Source organism: Megalobrama amblycephala, linkage group LG5, assembly GCF_018812025.1.
Source record: "Megalobrama amblycephala isolate DHTTF-2021 linkage group LG5, ASM1881202v1, whole genome shotgun sequence".
Classification (NCBI taxonomy): domain Eukaryota; kingdom Metazoa; phylum Chordata; class Actinopteri; order Cypriniformes; family Xenocyprididae; genus Megalobrama; species Megalobrama amblycephala.
The window spans coordinates 13,083,089-13,101,495 of record NC_063048.1 but is presented as its reverse complement, the minus strand read 5'-3'; the positions used below and the strand labels follow the sequence as shown (position 1 = coordinate 13,101,495).

At 37.6% G+C, this 18,407-nt stretch overlaps 1 protein-coding gene across 1 annotated transcript in view; it reads right to left on the bottom strand.

Moving 5' to 3' along the window:
* The window catches only part of ston2 (stonin 2), a 37,511-nt gene extending 33,118 nt beyond the window's left edge, over positions 1-4,393 (bottom strand). Inside the window, 1 exon segment of the mRNA XM_048190777.1 lies at positions 4,311-4,393. The gene's annotated coding sequence lies outside the window, so the exon portion shown is untranslated.
* Positions 4,394-18,407: the final 14,014 nt, after the last annotated feature.

Genomic DNA, 18,407 nt, shown 5'->3' with positions numbered 1-18,407 from the left:
GCTTTATTTCGTTGTGTTGTGGCTTTATTTCGTTGTGTTGTGGCTTTATTCCGTTGTGTTGTGGCTTGTTTCCGTTGTGTTGTGGCTTTATTTCGTTGTGTTGTGGCTTGTTTCCGTTGTGTTGTGGCTTTATTTCGTTGTGTTGTGAACTTATGTTTGCTTTTTAATTTCGTTGTGTTGTGCACTACTGGGCCACCATAAGAAAGGCATTAGATATCGTTAAAATAGTCCATGTGACTACAGTGGTTCAACCTTAATGTTATGAAGTATATATACTTTTTGTGCACAAAAACAAAACAAAAATAACGACTTTACTCAACAGTTTTTTGTTGTCAGTTCCCTGTCAGTCTCCTACGCTGTTGATGTAGCAGACGCAATGCAGCACTATAGTCACGTAGACTATTTTAATGATGTCTTTACCACCTTTCTGGAGCTGCTTATGTGTGCTTCAGAAACCCTCCGATTTCATCAAAAATAACTTAATTTGCATTCCAAAGATGAACGAAGGGCTTGCAGGTTTGGAACGACATGAGGGTGAGAAATTAATGACAGAAATTTCACTTTTGGGTGAACTAACCCTTTAAGTTTAACTAAAATGACTAACAATGAAACATTTTAAAGACAAAAACTAATAAAAACAAAATTACTACAACTTGAACGAAAATTACAATAAAAACTGAAAATATAAAAATATCAGCTAATTAAAAATATTAATAAATACTATAATAGCATAAAAATAATCATCAAATAACACCGGGTTTATGGTGTAGCAATCAAAATACGACAAAGAAAATTCATAGCAACCAATCAGACAAACAGTATGATATCTGTAAATAATAAAAATTTAAAACAATACAGAATAATGGAAAACAAAGTGGCTGGAGTAGTTTTGCAACGTGACAAAAATAGGTGTTTGCTTCCAGACAGCTTGATTATAATTGAAGAGACCAAGTGTCTAGTTTTGTTTTGCATGAGGCTAGCCAGATTACGCTGTCATTGTTTTGAAACATATCTGGTAAGGATATTGTCCCACCTCACCGACCACTGACATTAATGGTTCCAGCCGGTTTAAAGGGGCCAGAGCAGAGCCAGTTCAGCCACCTTAAAAGATAAGTTCACTTTCAAATGAAAATTAGCCCAAGCTTTACTCGCCCATAAACACACAGCTCCAGGGGGTTAATAAAGCCCTTCTGAAGCGAAGTGAAGCGTTTGTATATATATATATATATATATATATATATATATATAAAAAAAAATCTATATTTTAAGTTATTGAGTAAAATATCTAGCTTCTGCCAGTCCGTCTTCCGTATTCAACGTACAAAGAAAGTGTAAAACTCTTGCAATTCAAAAACTTACACTACGATCTACGTAGTCCCTATTCAACTAACGGAAAAGGTGTAACTGACGCGACGTCAGTTTACACTTTTTTCGTAACTTTAATACGGAAGGCGGTCTGGCGGAAGCTATATATTTTACTTCATAACTTGATAAATATGGATATTTTTTTACACAAACGCATCACTTTGCTTCAGAAGCGCTTTAATAACCCCCTGGAGCCGTGTGGAATACGTTTATGATGGATGGAGACACTTTCTTGAAGTGAAGTGAAGTGAAGTGAAGTGAAGTGAAGTGAAGTGAAGTGAAGTGAAGTGACATGTGGCCAAGTATAGTGACCCATACTTGGAATTTGTGCTCTGCATTTAACCCATCCAAGTGCACACACACACACTGTGAACACACACCCGGAGCAGTGGGCAGCCATTGCTGCGGCGCCCAGGGAGCAGTTGGGGGTACGGTGCCTTGCTCAAGGGCACCTCAGTCGTGGTAATTAGGGTGGGGAGACATTCACTGGACATTCACTCCCCTCACCGACAATCCCTGCCGGACCTGAGACTCTAACCCGTGACCTTTGGGTTACAAGTCCAACTTTCTATCCATTAGGCCACGACTGCCTTCAGTTCATACTCGCTGATCCTCGCTCACTGCCATTATAAAGCTCGGATGCGTCATGATATTTATTAACTCCAATTGTGTTCATCAGAAAGAAGAAAGTCATATATACCTAGGATGGCTTGAGGGTGAGTAAAGCTTGGGGTAATTTTCATTTGAAAGTGAACTAATCCTTTAACTCCTGCAATGTCCCCTACTGTGCCTAGCAAGAGAAACTCTGCGATTCCCTACAGCTTTATCTCATGGAGTGGGCTTGCTGTCTCACTAAAACCCAGCAATGCACCAAAAGACAACAAAGAGTGGTTCGGTTTTAATAAAAAAGCGTCTACACCCCCCTGCCAACCAAAAGTTCTCAGCTTCATGCCAAGTTCACAGAGAAACTGTTTACAGAGCAGCGAAGCTCACATGAATAACACCATAATCTCCAGACGCTCTACCAGAAAATCCTGCTGCGCTCAGTCTTCAAAGACACTGCCACCAGTTCCAAAACAAGTAGAATGAGTAAAAACAAATATAAGTAACTGAATCCATGTATAGGTAAAAAGGTCAATCCACCACCTGGGACATATAAATGCAGCTAATGAATAGATAGGATATAGACTGGATAGCCATGCCATTTGTCTTGCGGTAATGTAGCCCGTGTATGAAGATGAATAGTATATGCTGACAACTAACTACACCATTACTTTTCACCTAGTGAGAGTAAGTATAATTGAGTTAATGTAGGCAGGTACACATTATAAGAATTGCCACATGCAAACCTTGACCATGAGTATGTTCACAGAGGTTTTTAAAATGTCAATGTCAAAACCTGACAAAGGTTCCTACAGGGTCTATCCATTATGTATTGATTCATATTTGAAAGGCCATATTTATTTAGGATTAGTCTATGAATAGATTTTAGATGCCTAAATAGAGTGGTTCTTCATAGTCTGGTAAATCCCAACAAGGATATGAATATTTGTGTGTGTTTCTACATAGACAAAAGCAAACCGAACAAGCCCAGTTCTAGCAATGACTCTGCAAGAAAAATGTTTCTGACATGCTATGTTATTCACATTCCTATACAAAACAACAAAAACACTGGCACCACCACCTCCGCGTGATTTTCACAGCAGTTTCAATTTCACCATTCCCTGAGGAACTGAACACCTCTTACAAACATTTACTATGGTAACCACAGATAAAGTACCACAGTTACTAGTTATTGCCATCACAAAAAAACTATATCAACTTAAGTATTATTCACCACATTAAAGACCTACTTGACAAGAACCATTTTCCTTCCTCTCTTGATGGATTTCCTATAGAAACTGAGGTGGGACATATCAAAGGTATTATCTCCTTTTAAATTAGATGGTATTAGGCAAGTGTTTTTTAGAGAAGGGACATTTTAGAAAGCATTTGATTGGACAAAACTACATGCAATGCAGCATTTTTCCCATTAAAACTGAACTTTTAAGACAGCCTGATTACTGATACTAAAAAAACACAAGTCTAATTCTGATTTCATATTGTCATTATGAAAAACAATGTGAATTTTATCACAAAATTCTAAAAAAAAAAAAAAAAAAAAAAAAAAACATGCTGAAATTATCTAATTTCAAGAATTTCCCATACTGAGCAACTTTAATTAATTATTTATTTTATTGAAAACTGTGGTTAACATGGTAAAATTGGTAACCAATAGGATCTTCAAAATCACTGATTGAACCCTTTCAGAAATTCTAAATATGCAAAAATGGCATCATACATATGTAAAATAAGATGTTACAACGATAGACAAATTCATGAAATTGAATTAAATTGTAGCAGACTTTAGAGAGTGGAACAAAAAAGTATTCGGACTTATTATAATAATTTTAGCTGGACAAAGCATTATAGAATAATAAATGCTCGTGTCCGAAAACAGTATATTAAGATATGATCGTTTCTTTCAATTATTATCTTAATCAATGCCGATCACACAACAACAATCTGCTGCGATATGTTATCAAATAAATCAAGACATGCTTCAACACGTAACAATGGCACAAAAACAACTACAAATGTCTCCTTACGACATCTACTTCACATAAAACATCTTCCATTTGTGTGTTCTGATATTTAATTACTTTTTGCCACGTATTACACATATCCTGCTACCAATGTAAACAAAGCACACGCGCTTACAACAACCTGTTGCAACATAGTGAGACATATAGTTTCATGGTAACTTATGTAACTTAAATACTTATCCCCGAATATATACCTCTGAAAATAATTCAAGATTCTTAAGCATATTAAGTCGACAGTATTGTGTATATAACACAGCGACAAGACAAAAAAAAAACAAGTGCATGGGAATATTTACATACCGATATCGTGTTGTTGAGTCTAAGCAGATTGTAGCTCTCACTCGCTCCCGGTAAATCAGCGCTAATGCCCCACCTTAATCACAGCTGATTGGACAGTTGAAGCAGCGCTGCTCGATGCCCCACCTTATTGTCAGATGATTGGAGAGTTAAAGCAGCGCTGCTTCAAATGTCCAATCAAGTGCAAATCAGGTGGAGTGTCGAAGAAAGTTGCCCCCATTGCCATTACTCATGGCTCTGGTTGCCCCTAAACGCATCACATGGATTAAAAATTGCGTCTAAATAAAAGTCATATTATATTATATTATATTATATTATATTATATTATATTATATTATATTATATTATATTATATTATATTATAGTTAAAGTGAGAGCTGTGTGTTCTATTATTTGTATTATTTTTTATTTTAAATATATAAAACGGTCATGTCATGGATTTACATACATTATTGTATTTAACATCTAATTAATGAATTGCTTTCACTCATGTACGCCATCTGTTGGATGTAAATTCCTGTTTTGGTGTGTATGTGTGTTTTGGAATGTCTTTTGTGAAGCAATTTTTTAAACCTAATTCCTAGCAAGGAATCATAAAACAATAAAATACTATATGAGTTAAGATGCATGACTTTTTAACATTTCTGAATAAAGTGTGTGAGGAATTGGAATTATGTATTTGAATGTAAAACATACATATTTCCTACAGGGGGCACCAAAGTTCTTATAACGCCTGCCATTAAATTTAACTTTAGATCAAGTGTCTAAGAGCCACATATATGTTGTTGTTGATGATGTTGCTGTTGTTTGTTTTTCATATTAATGAACTGATTGCAAATTTAATTTTTGGAAATAATTAAATATGAAAAGCATTAAATTAAATGAAAACAATATAATGCTTTACACCAAGGCCTGATGCATATCTTTCAAAAATCCCCCATATTTTATTTTTCTGTCTGAGGAACGACTCTCAATATCATATAAATATCAATATCATATAAAACCAGCTATATGGTTCTTTGTTTCCAATCCACAGGTATCTGCCTGTATGATCACTAAGACCTCAGACAGTTGTGTATTAAGGTTACAGGCTCTTTGAACCCATTACCTGTCTATCAACCTGTCATGCTTTGAAAAAGCCAGGGACCTTTTCCCAGGAACCCTTAGAGAAAAGAGAATAAGAAGGTAAAAAGTAAACACAAAACAACTTTTAAGTCACCACATCCTTCAGTGAAAGGAAAGCTTTATTTTTAGCAATAGCAGCAGGGTGATTTCTGGCGCTCTGTACGTGAAATGGCAGAGACCCCTGCCGAGCTCTCAGAGTCCTTAATGAAAGCGCTCAGTCTCTCTCACTCTCAGCTGTCTGTGTTAGCGTGTTGCATAACTACTAGTGACGCTCGTGCAGTCTCTCACTGTTGCCAGGGACAGCGGGCATCTGCCCTCCCGTAAAATAGTCATCACTTCATTCCTGTAGTCATACATCTTCCTGTTGTCATTTACAACTGTATTGACAAAGAAGTTTGTGTTCAGAGAATACAGAGGTGCTCTCTTTCATTGCATAGGAACTTAATGGTGTTTTCAGTTTTCATTAAAGTATGTGTTACATTTAAGAAATAATATAGAAATATAGTATAGTAAAACATACAATTAATGATAATAAAATAGTATATATGGGTAAATTAACCTTTTTTATTTCCAGCAAGGATGAAAAATTGCACAAATGTGACAGTAAAGACATTTGAACTGTATTACTAAAGATTTCTATTTCAATTAAATATTTTTCGCTTTGGGAATTTTCTAGTCAAAGAATCCTGAAAAAAATACATATCATGCAGTTTCCACAAAAAAAACTTAAGCAGTTTGATTATAATAAGAAACATTTCTTGAGCAACAAATAAATACAGCATTGGTAGGCAGCAAGAGACAAGAGACTTCTTTCAGACATCTTTCAAAAACATTAAAAATATTTTTTTAAAAACACTTTGAACTTTATAAACAACACAGAGATAAAGTCGGGGACACAGTGAGTAAGGTACGTTAGGAAATCTGGTAAGGTAACGTGTAGGTCCTAAAAAGTCTCTCTGTGGTATGAGGGTATGATGCTCCTGCAGAGCAGCAGGTGTACAGCTGGTAAGTACGCGTATTTTTACTCATTAGAGTGTCAGTTAATTCTGCCATGGTTGGTGGTTGCAATCCAACATGAATGATGAAGGAATTAAATCTAAATAGTCTTTAATCCACAAACAGAAATACACAGGAGAATCTCAGAAGAACATACATGCAAACTATGTTTAACATCGGTGATAACCATCAACTGAACAAAACAGGAAAACAGGAACAGACCAAAACCAAACTAAAACACAAATGAACTAATATTACTTAACAAGTGTGACATTAGTCCCCCTCCCAGAAGGTGCGTCCTCCCGCAGTAACAAGTCCAACTGATGAGGGAGGGGGCTTAGGAGGAGGACGAGGGACTGACGAAGGGTGGGATGAGGCAGAGCAGGTGGGACTGAGGATGAAGGTGGAGCCCGACAGAGCTGAAGAGGCAAAGGGATGAAGCACAGTTGAAGGCACGGAACTCCATGGCACAGGCAGAGCGACGTCTGACCAAGGCGGAGCCGGAGGGATGAGGGAGACCAGTGAAGCTGTAAGGATGACGACCCCAGGTGAAGCCAAGGTAGGAGCCAAGGTGGAGGTGACTGGTTGACAAGCTGAAGTGGAGTGATGGTCTCAGGCAGCTGGTGGCAGAGCCAGGGGATCCACTTGCCAAGACAGAGCTGGAGACCGGAAGACCCGAGGAGGACGTGAGTTGCAGGCAAAGCCAGTAGCAGAGGAGCCAAGGGACTGGAGGGAGCCAGCGGAGGTGTGTCTTTGGTAGAGGAGTTGGGAGAGAGAGGCTGGGTGTCATTGGGGGATCATTGAAGAACAAAGAGACTTGGAGCTGGGCAAGACCAGTGGCGATGGGAGACTTCAGGGATAATCCTCTTCCAAATCCTGAAACCATTTTGTGGGGAACTGGCACAGCTCACCATCAGTTTTGGAAGTATGGGCAGGGATCCATCCCATGCCCTTATACTCCACCAAAATACCCTCCTTACAGAACAATATAGCTGGCTTGACTCTGGCATTGTCATCGCTGCAGGCTCGGGCTCTGCGTCTGTGGTGGGCTCAGGCTCTTGGTCCACAGGGGTGTGGCTGAAGTCTGGCTGTACTCTATTTCTGGAGTAGTGCTGGTGATGTCCTCATCAGCTGGGCAGATGGTGAATACAGATCCATAATTCACCAGTATCCACACTACATAGGCGGCAAATGTCCCTTGAGGACCATCACCGGGCAGGCGTGCCTTAAACCGCGTATTTAATCTAGTCCCAAAAACATACATAGGGAACGGTTGGGGAAAGTGGTAAGGTACGCTAAAAAGTCTCTCGTGTGGTCCTCAAGGTATGATGCTCCTGCTCCATGCAGAGCAGGCGAACAGCTGGTAAGTCCATATTTTTACACATTAGAGGGTCGGTTATTCTGCCATGGTTGGTGGTTGCAATCCAACACAAATGACAAAAGAATCCAATTTAAAGAGTTTTTAATCTACAAACAGAAATAAACAGAAGAATCTCAGGGTGTACTCACACTAGGCACTCTGAACCAGTTCGTTTAGTCTTCCCTGGCCCAGGCCCGGATTGGCTAATCGGGAGCACCGGGAGAATTCCCAGTGGGCCGGTCTGTTTACTTGGCCTCGAGGGCCGGTGTTGTCATGGCACTGGGTTGAAATATTGATGCTCTAGAAACTGTCGACGCGGCCAAATGTACTAAGCTGAGTAGCCTAACTTTTATCCTTAAAACCAGTCAGTGACGGATTTAGGCCTGGACGACATGGGCAATGGCCCAGGGCGGCATCTTGCCAAGAAAAAAAATAAACTAACGAATGTGCGATCAGGTTTTTACCGCTCATTTGTACGTAACATCAATGATATCATGTCACTCTATGGGTAAATTAACCTGGTCGGGAGGGACTCAGAGTGTGTGCCCGGAGAAGACAACTCACTCAAAAGTATACGAGAAGAAGGGATGAGGTGACGTCTGTAGGGACAGCGGGACAAGTTCTAAATCAACACTAAATTATGGTAAGGCAAACGGTCTCTAAGCCACCGGAGGCCGATTTAAGTAACGTAAATAAATAAAAAGGGGAAGAGGGGAAACACGCAAAAGATCGGTGCGTGGCATAAATGATAAATCTATTACGCAGTATCTTATCGAAAGTGCTTTTCATCCTGTTTTCTTCCATACAAAAATTTGCATCGTATATGACGTAAGCGTGCTCCAGCCTGGAAGTGCAATGTGAGTGCAGCCCAGCGGAGGGGGGACAATCGTGCTCGGTTCAAGCAACCGTGCCTGTGCCTAGTGTGAGTTCACCCTTAAACTCAGGAGAACACACACACAAACCACATTTAAAATTGATGATAACCAACTGTCAATTGAACAAAACAGGGAGTAGTCCAATTTATGCACAGAGAACTAAACTCTACACAAACTGGCATACACTGGGAAACTAGGTCAAGTTAAGCTGGTGCCACAGTAAAAGATTTTTATAATCTTATAAGATTTTCAAAACGTTAGAGACCACAACATGATTGAGAAGACAGTATTAAATTAATTTATATTACATTTTATTACATTTTATATTACACCTATTTGTAATGTAAAATATGATATAATATGGGACTACCGTTGACAGTAAAAAAAATAAAAAAATACAGAGATATACAGTTAGTGTGGATAGCATTATGTGCACATTATGAGTTTATCTTGTGATTGCAGACTTTCCCTGGCAAAAAACACCAAAGAGTTCAAAAACATCATGGTGTAGGGCTTAATTTTAGAGTTGCAAATGGCACCAGGATGAGGCATGTTGTAACAGCGGAACCAGAAGAGACTGGCGGCTCCCCGGCACGTGTGTCTTATTAGGAGTCAAGGTGAGAGGGAGGACCATTCGCACGGTCCCTTGTCTCCCATCCATTCCACATGCTGGTAATTTATCCCCTCTGGTTAACCTACTTTCATCACAATTAAAATGCCCAGGGCTTTAACACATTGCTCTTTTCTTCTTCGTCTTGTTCTCTCTCACACAGACACTGAGTTTAATCTTGCTTTTCTCTTTTCGTAGAGACATCATAGACTAGCCAGGGCGCCGATACAGTTTCAGTATTAAAGCAGGCACCAAGCTGTAAATCTCATATGACATTACATCTAGTTTGTGTGGATCAGGGATGCACCACGGCCTTCCTGACATATTTACATCTGCTTGCCAGAATGTCTCTCGCAAACAAAGTCAATAACCGAATCCCAAGCTGGCAGAACATATCAGAGAGATTTAATGCCACATTCCTTGTGAAATTTAATTCAAATGTTGATCTAATAAATCTAATTCTTGTTTCTGATCGACATCAGTCTACATGGGCCTTTAAAGTCTGATGAATACATCAGTTCTCCTGGGAGGAATAAACCTGTCCAGTTAAATGAGATTGCAGGAGTAGCCGTACATCTGGATCATTCGGACACCCTAATTTTATAATGGCAGTCTCGATAGAGCAGCTGCAGCCCTTCGCCAAGACACATTAATTCTCTAAATAAGTTCTCAATGAACTCATAGTGAATCAATGGGGTCTCTTCTGTCTGCAGGTGGCTGCACCATACAAAGCTAACTAATAGGCGGGTTTGATTGCTACACTGTGTGAAAAATGATCGATAGCACCAAGTGCTTAGTGGTCCATGTGCCTTCGACTTCACCTCGAATTTTAAAACGCCCCTTCCAATGTGGTTAATTTCCTGTCAGAGCACGTTACTCAATGCACAACAAACTACATGAGATTGGAAATTGGTGACTCGACGTTAAAACAGATTTGGATCTGAAACCTGATGTAATTTGTGGCAGTTTCTGCATCATGGACTGAGCTTTTTTTTTCAGTGATAGAGCTGCAATGAAATAGAAGTAGCGAAAGATCTGCAGATCGTTGCACTCAAAAGCGGAGGCAGATGAACGCAAGCTTGGCGAAGTTCTTCATACCAGAGAGGACTTAAGTGTTTGATCAGAAATACAGTAAAAGTAGTAATATTGTGAAATAATTTTGCAATTTAAAATAACTGCTTTGTATGTCAATACATTTTAAAATTTAATTTATTCCTGTGAAAGGCAAATCTGTTTCATTATTCCAGTCTTCAGTGTCACATGATCTTTCAGAAATTATTCTAATAGGCTGATTTGGTGATTTATTTAACTTTTAATTACATTAAAGGTGCAATATGTAATATTTTTGCAGTAAAATATCCAAAAAATGCTAGGCCAGTGTTATATATTTTGTTCACTTGAGTACTTACAATATCCCAAATGTTTCCAACTACTTGTAAATCGTGAGAAAATTGCAATTTTAGCCAAGACTCCGGGACGTGTGAGGAGTCGCCTGTCAATTGCGTTATACCTGCATTACCCTCAGTTTCCGGTTTTATTTTGTAGAAATCATGGAAACACCAAAGTCGCTTTAATATATTACATGTTTTAATAGACAAGGGAACATCTGTTTTGATATATTTATAGACAGAAAACTAATTGTTGTGTTATAGCTCAACACGTTTAGTCTTATTGTTTAAATCTAATTTTCTTGATTTTTTTTGAGTACCATGCTTTACCATGCCTAAGAGAAAAACACTATTTTGTCAAGTAGCTAACATAGCATAATCAGATGCAGCTTTATTTTTAGTAACAGTAATACAGCATTTTCTCCATCATACAATACGTTTTAAAATTAATTGCATGCTATTTATCAACACAAGCTATCCAGAATTTAACATGATATTCTAAAATCGATCTATCTTACTGCAGTGTGTCTCAAACAAGTGTCTCACAGCAGCCGCCGAGCGAACGCACAGAGTAACCTTATAACATCATTTTCAACACTCTCAAATGTATCTAATATGATAAACAGAGCTGCATTACCTCAAACTCATGACCGGAAAAGTGGAAGCGGCGCCGGCGACTGTGGCATAATAAAAGTTCTGCTGCTTGTGAGGCGTGTGTTGCGCAATCACTCCAGCGGCCTCGTTCAGCTTCACACAACACTCGGTCCTGCTCTGCATACTACAGTAACGTTAATAATCACATCCATGAACATGATTTGTTCCCGAGTCCTATCCCGATTGTTTCCACCGGCTATGAGGTGAAGACCACATGTCCCAAGATTCCGCGCTCAAACTTGGCGTCATCAAGCTACGCCTTTGTTTTGAATAGGCCTCTAGCGACCTCTAGCGGACAGAATTATTACAAATTGCACCTTTAATTTACATTTGAAACTGAACTTGAGTCAAATAAACTCAAAATGACATGCACATGTACTCAAATACAAATAGAATGGCTTCATGTGGTGCAGAAAAAAATTGCATGAAAGTTAGTGGAGAAAATTTCGAAGTAGTTGAAGTCCTTTCTGTGGTAAATGCCGGATGGGCAGACTTGGCTGCTGATGGAAGGGCTTTCTGTCCTCCTCTCCCTCGCTCCACTGGACCCAGCTTTCCCTGAGGTTCTTTAGGTGGACTCCTAATGAAAGATCAAGGGCATTAGCTGCCGTCGGTACAGAAACAGGGTACCTGCAGTTAACGGGATGGTTACAGAACATTAATTTTACCGCAGGCTCATTTGTAAAGGGGAGAAAAGTGTGTGTGTAAAACTGTAAGAGAGAATGACAGAGTAATTGAGAGAGAGAGACAGAGAGGAAGAGAGAGATCAGCCTTGATTTGAAGCTCTCTCACAAATCCATGTCCAAAGGTGTAAAATTCATGGGAAGCATGGTGTGGAGAGCAAAACAGAGAAGTGGGAACCATTCAAGCTGGCATTTCCATCTGCTTTCGTCAGCACAACTTCCATGGAAAATGTCAGATTCATTAAATGCTCCCTTTTTTCTCTTTACCTTTAGCTAGTTCATCTCTTAAGCCCAGTGCACATTGTGTGATTTGTTCTGTCCTTTACAAGTGTTGCTTGACCCCGTTGAGGCCTTGCATAGCCTACACGTCAATGCAGACTTGGTGTCATCAGTGGTCAGACTCTTTGATGGTAGTAGAGCTTTGAATTATTTGGACTTTGCTTTTTTGTAAATATATATATAATCATTCTAATATGCTGATCTGCTGCTCAAGAAAATATTTATTGTGTACAATTGTACAAAATATTTGTGTGCAATATTTTTTTTTTCAGGATTCTTTGATGAATAGAAAGTTCAAAAGAACGGCGTTTATTTGAAATATATATAAATCTTTAGTAACATTATAAATGTCTTTACTGTCACTTTTGATCGATTTAATGCAAGCTTGCCGAATAAAAGTATTGATTTCTAAAAAAAAAAAATAAAAATAAAAATTCTTACTGACCCCAAACTTTTGAACGGTAGTGTATATTGTTACAAAAGCTTTGTATTTCAGATAAATACTGTTCTTTTGAACTTCCTATTCATCAAGGAATCCTGAAAAAAAAAAGTACATAACTGTTTTCAACATTGATAATAATCATAAATGTTTCTTGAGCAGAAAATAAGCATATTAGAATGATTTCTGAAGGATCATGTGACACTGAAGACTGGAGTAATGATGCTGAAAATTCAGCTTACATTTTAAAATATTTTCAAATAGAAAACAGTTATTTTAAATTGTAATAATATTTTACAATATTACTGTTTTTACTGTATTTTTAATTAAATAAATGCAGCGTTGGTGAGCAGACGAAACTTGTTTTAAAAACATTAAAAATCTTACCGTTTCCTATATATATATATATATATATATATATATATATATATATATATATATATATATATATATATATATATATATATATATATATATATATGGCAGAATTTAAATTTAAGATTAAATTTTGAAGATCTCCCATTGACATTAGTCTCTTTTCCACCATCAGGATCAGGCTGAAAGGTTTTAAGAAGTGTTACCCAGGCTACCAATAAAGAAGTATAAGTTGGAAAAAGTTGGAAAAAGTTTAGAAAAGGAAATAGAGAAAAATAAGTGTTTTAGAAGAAAAGAGTTTAATCCAATCACTGATTGTGCAACAGTGACAGACTCCCCCTGAGAGCCAATAGTAGCAGTAGATTCAGGTCGCGCCGGCGCCGCTGTAAGCGTGAGCAGACCAAGCAGCTGTGCGGTGCAATCTCCAGAAATTCTCCGCGTTTAATTATCAGTTTAGAGAGAAAATTGATTAAATATAACTAAAATATTGGAATTTCTGAGTGGATGCGATAACTTTGGGAAGCTGTTGCCGCCTGGAGTGAGAAGAGGGCGAGGCGGAGACTCGTGAGAAATGGAGGCCGATGCAGACCCACGGAGCGTCAAAGCACCGCAAATGAACTTCCTTGTTTGATTAAGACCTTGAATTCATGACATGGTGAGTTATGTTTTATACATTTGCTTGATGTTCTGCAAGAAAATTGTTTTAAACTCGGTAGCGAACTGATATGAGTGTATTTAGGCTTCATAGCACGTGTGTAGCACGCAAGCCAGTGCTAATTTGCATGTGGGCTAAAGCTAGTCACATGTGAAAACGCTAACGAGTTCATGAAGTGTGACAAAGTGTGATAGTAAGCGTCAATGTGTTCAATAAGAGTTGAAATGTTGAGTTAATGTGGTGTTTAAAGCACATGCATGTGTAGGGCTTAATCCTCCTATTCCCCATGGCACAAAAAGGGCTGGGCGATACAGCTAAAAAATTATCACGATATAATGTTTCATATTGTTCGGTATCGATAATTATTGATTTTTTTTAAAAATAACTTTAAAAAAAAGACCAGTAGAAAAACATGTTTGAATTTAACCCATTTTTAATTAAGGCAAACAACAAATAATTTTAAAACAAAATAAGTAAAATGTTTCTTATATTTTATATTAAGATTAAATAATTAAGTGTTAAAGAAACTTAGAGATGCACAATTCTGGATAAATTGAGAAACACTTTTTTGTTTGTTTCAAACTGAGATAATGATTCTGAATGACAACTATACGAAATAACATGTAATTTACCAGAGGTTCTAACAAAATATTAATTGCTGCAGTCTATTTTAAAATTTTAAATTCATTTGAATTTAAAAAAAAAAAAAATATGTTCTATGTATGATTCAATGACTCACTCATAAATTGTTTCATTACTGGATGAATCAGTTGCTCCGTCACAATTCGCCTACTTATACTATGTCCTAAAAGTATGTACTGTTTTTGTAAAGAAAAAGTACACAGTTTTGAGTGTGTAGCAGCAGAAGAGTATGCAAGCTTTGGGACATACTACTTCGTCATAATTGCGTCTTTAATGGACGTTCTGTCGCTTAGTTACACAACCTGTAACTGTTTAAACTAGGGCTGTGATGATAACCGCATCACCGCGGTAATGAGATGCCTACCATGGTGTTGAGGTACTCCCCGTCATCACTGCACCTTTTTTTGTATTTTATTTATATATTTATTTTTGCTGGTGAAAGTTGCAGGAGTGCATATGGTGTGTGACATGAACTATAAACACAATAATCATGTTTATAGTAATCAGTAATAATAATAATGTTTATCATAATTCACTGTCTTCTGTCCTATGTTCAAGTGCTGCTGGAGAAATGAAAAGCTTTGCGCAAGGGGGAGCGACAGTCCAAACATATGGGGGATTTATTTTGTGCGTGTGTCTGATTATTATAAATTAACTGCTAGGTTCCAGTACTTGTGATTTCTACAGATAATGTATAAAATACATTGTTAAAAACTAAAATACATTGTTAGACCAACAATATCTTATCAATTAATTATGATGTTCACACCCGTTCACATTTAAACAAATATGAAACTAAATAGGCTGTTTTCTTTAACCCTCTGACCAACAAATGCGCCGGCACGTTCAGATGATATGACAGCTGAAACAACTTAAAACAGGCCTACTCCATCATTTTAGACATCATTACAAACTACAAATGGTCTACTTTTAGACATTTGAGAGAAATTCATCATTAGAAAACGGTCTTCCCAGATTTAAAGAAATGCAAATAAAGCAGGAACGGAAAAAACTTAATTTCTCCTCTGATAATGCTGAATTGTATAATCAGCCTTTTACCATGGAGGAACTTTTGAAAGCCATAAAAAACGCCAATGACACTGCCGTTGGACCTGACAAAATTCACTATCAGTTTTTGAAACATCTACCCTATAGTGTATTATTGATTCTACTGGAAAATTTCAATAACATCTGGAAATCAGGAGAATTACCATATTACTGGAAAGAGGCAATAATTATACCAATACCTAAACCTGGAAAAGACCATACTGACTCAAATAATTATTGTCCAATAGCCCTTACTAGTTTATGCAAAACCATGGAACGCATGATCAATGACCGGCTGGTGTGGACCTTGGAAAAAGATCAGTAAATATCAATGTGGATTTAGACGAGGAAAAAGTACTCTTGATCATCTTATAAGATTAGAATCTTTTGTACGAGATGGTTTTATTAAAAAAGAGCATGTAGTAGCGGTATTTTTTGATATAGAAAAAGCCTATGATACTACGTGGAGGTATGGTATTTTAAAAGATTTGTATGATATGGGCTTTAGGGGATATTTACCCGTTTTTATTTCAAATTTTAATCCAGTAGAGTTTTTCGTGTTCGAGTTAGAAATGTATTATCTGACTTGCATGTACAAGAATCAGGAGTGCCTCAAGGAAGTATACTTTCAGTAACTCTTTTTAGTATTAAAATTAATGGTATTGTAAGAGTTATGGGGTCTAATATATTTCGTAGATTATATGTAGATGATGTGTGTTTTTGTTATAAAGGAACTTATAAAAGTCGTAAAAGAGACAAAATTCCTAGGACTTAATTTTGATAAACTATCCTTTATTCCTTATTAAAATGCTGTGAAATAGATGTTTTAAAGCAATGGATATTATAAAAGTGCTAGCAAGGATTAAATGGGGTGCAGACTGTGAAGTACTCTTGAGACTTTATAGGACACTTGTTCAATCAAAAATGGACTATGGGAGTATTGTTTATGGATCTCCTAGGAAGTCATACATCAAAATGCTGGACACAGTACATCATACAGGATTGAGACTTGCCTTAGGAGTATTTAGGACTTCCCCAATTCAGAGCCTGTATACAGAAGCAAGAGAACCATCGTTATATAACAGAAGGCTGAAATTGGCTCTCAACTATGTAGTTAAGCTAAAATCTAATGAAAGTAACCCAGCATATTCTTCAGTTTTTCATCCTCCATATTCACATTTGTATGAAGCCAGACCCAGATACATCAGTCCTTTTGGAATTTGTATAAAATCACACTTGGAAAATATGGACATTAATATGGATATCCTAACATCGACGCATCTAGTCCCGTCCGAATGTGCCATCTCGGCAGAGGTGTAAAATACTTGAGTAATTTTACTTGATTATTGTACTTAAGTATTATTTTTGGGTATTTTTACTTTACTTGAACACATTTAAAAATCAATACTTTTACTTTTACTTGATTACATTTTTTGAGAAAAAAGAGTACTTTTTACTCCTTACTAGGGCTGGGCGATATATCGCATCCGATTGTCACGCGCATATCGTCAGTAAAGCCGGTTCCCTGATTACCGCTAAATCGCCATCACCTGCTTTCAAATGGAGCGGCATTTAATAGACAGAGCCGTAGTTCACTGACAAGCTACGCAATATCGCGTTCATTATCGAAGGCGATTCATCTGCGATATGAACGCGATATTGCGTAGCTTGTCAGTCAATTTTATTTACAGTCAAAAAGTACTTATTTTTTGGAGATCACTTCATTTTCCTTTGCTATTTTCCTTTGCTATTACCAAACCAATTGAATTGCGCTGATGACCAGTTTAATTTAAAGGTTATTTATTCAATGAGATTCATTTTCACATTCCATGAAATTGGTCAGACATGTTCATTGGTCCTTTGGAAGTGACGTCATGTCACATCAATTACCACAATGCACAGCACCTTGACCTCAAAGAATATACACTAACAAGAAGCGACACTCAACAGAATGTTCCATTGCAACACCTGCGCCCAGCAGCGGCCTTGCATTTCCGGTATTTTGGGGTGAAGGCGACTTGGCAGTCCACTAGTTTCTATGGCATTATCAGCTGCTTTGTTAAAAAAACAAACAAAAAAAAAACTTTTTTCACAAAACATTTTTGCTCTCAGTCAATTTGGGTTAAAACTCTTTAAAAGATCTAGTATTAGTATTAGACTTATAAACACTGAATTAATACTGACATATGAAATTAAATTATGACATGCATCAGAAAAATTGGGAATGTTGGACAATACATATATGAATATAACAGCTTGATTTTGCAGTGTTGTCTAATGTCCATTGAAGCAAAAGTGTCCAAAAGTGGGAATTATGCAATAACAGACACAGCAATGCATCATGTATTATAAGTAGGGGTGGGACAAAATATCGATATGGTGATATATCGTCATCCTTCTCTGTGCGATACGAGAATCGTATCGCTGCGCCAAATATCGATATTTTAATTTAAAAAAATAAAGCGCTATATATATAGATTTCTTTGCTCAAAGCGTCCTACTTCAAGGCGGCGCTTGACACATGAATGAGGGAAACGTGAACTTAAGTTAACTAGCCTAAGAAAAAAAGGTTATTAACAGGATGGCGGACAGCAGTGTGAGTAAAATAGATGCCCCAGCCACGTTTAAGTTCAAAGTCTTGACGCACTTTTATACCATTGATGTGACAGTCGTAGACATCTTTGACGTTCTTCACCGAGCGCTTATATATACACGGGAGCATTTGAAAGCATATATTAGGGATCCTCTGATAGACGCCTGCTTTCGAACGCTCCCGTGTATATCAAAGCGCTTGAAGAACGTCAAAGGGTCTGTTTGCACCTGGTGACTTCATGCATTTTCTCTGATCGGATAGCTATCCGATCGTGAAAAGACCAGGTCTAAATGCCTAAATGCCTAAAAAATATCAGAGTGTCGCCTCTTGGGTTCTATACTCTTTGGCCCTGTCCCAAATGGCACACTCCGGACTTGCGGAC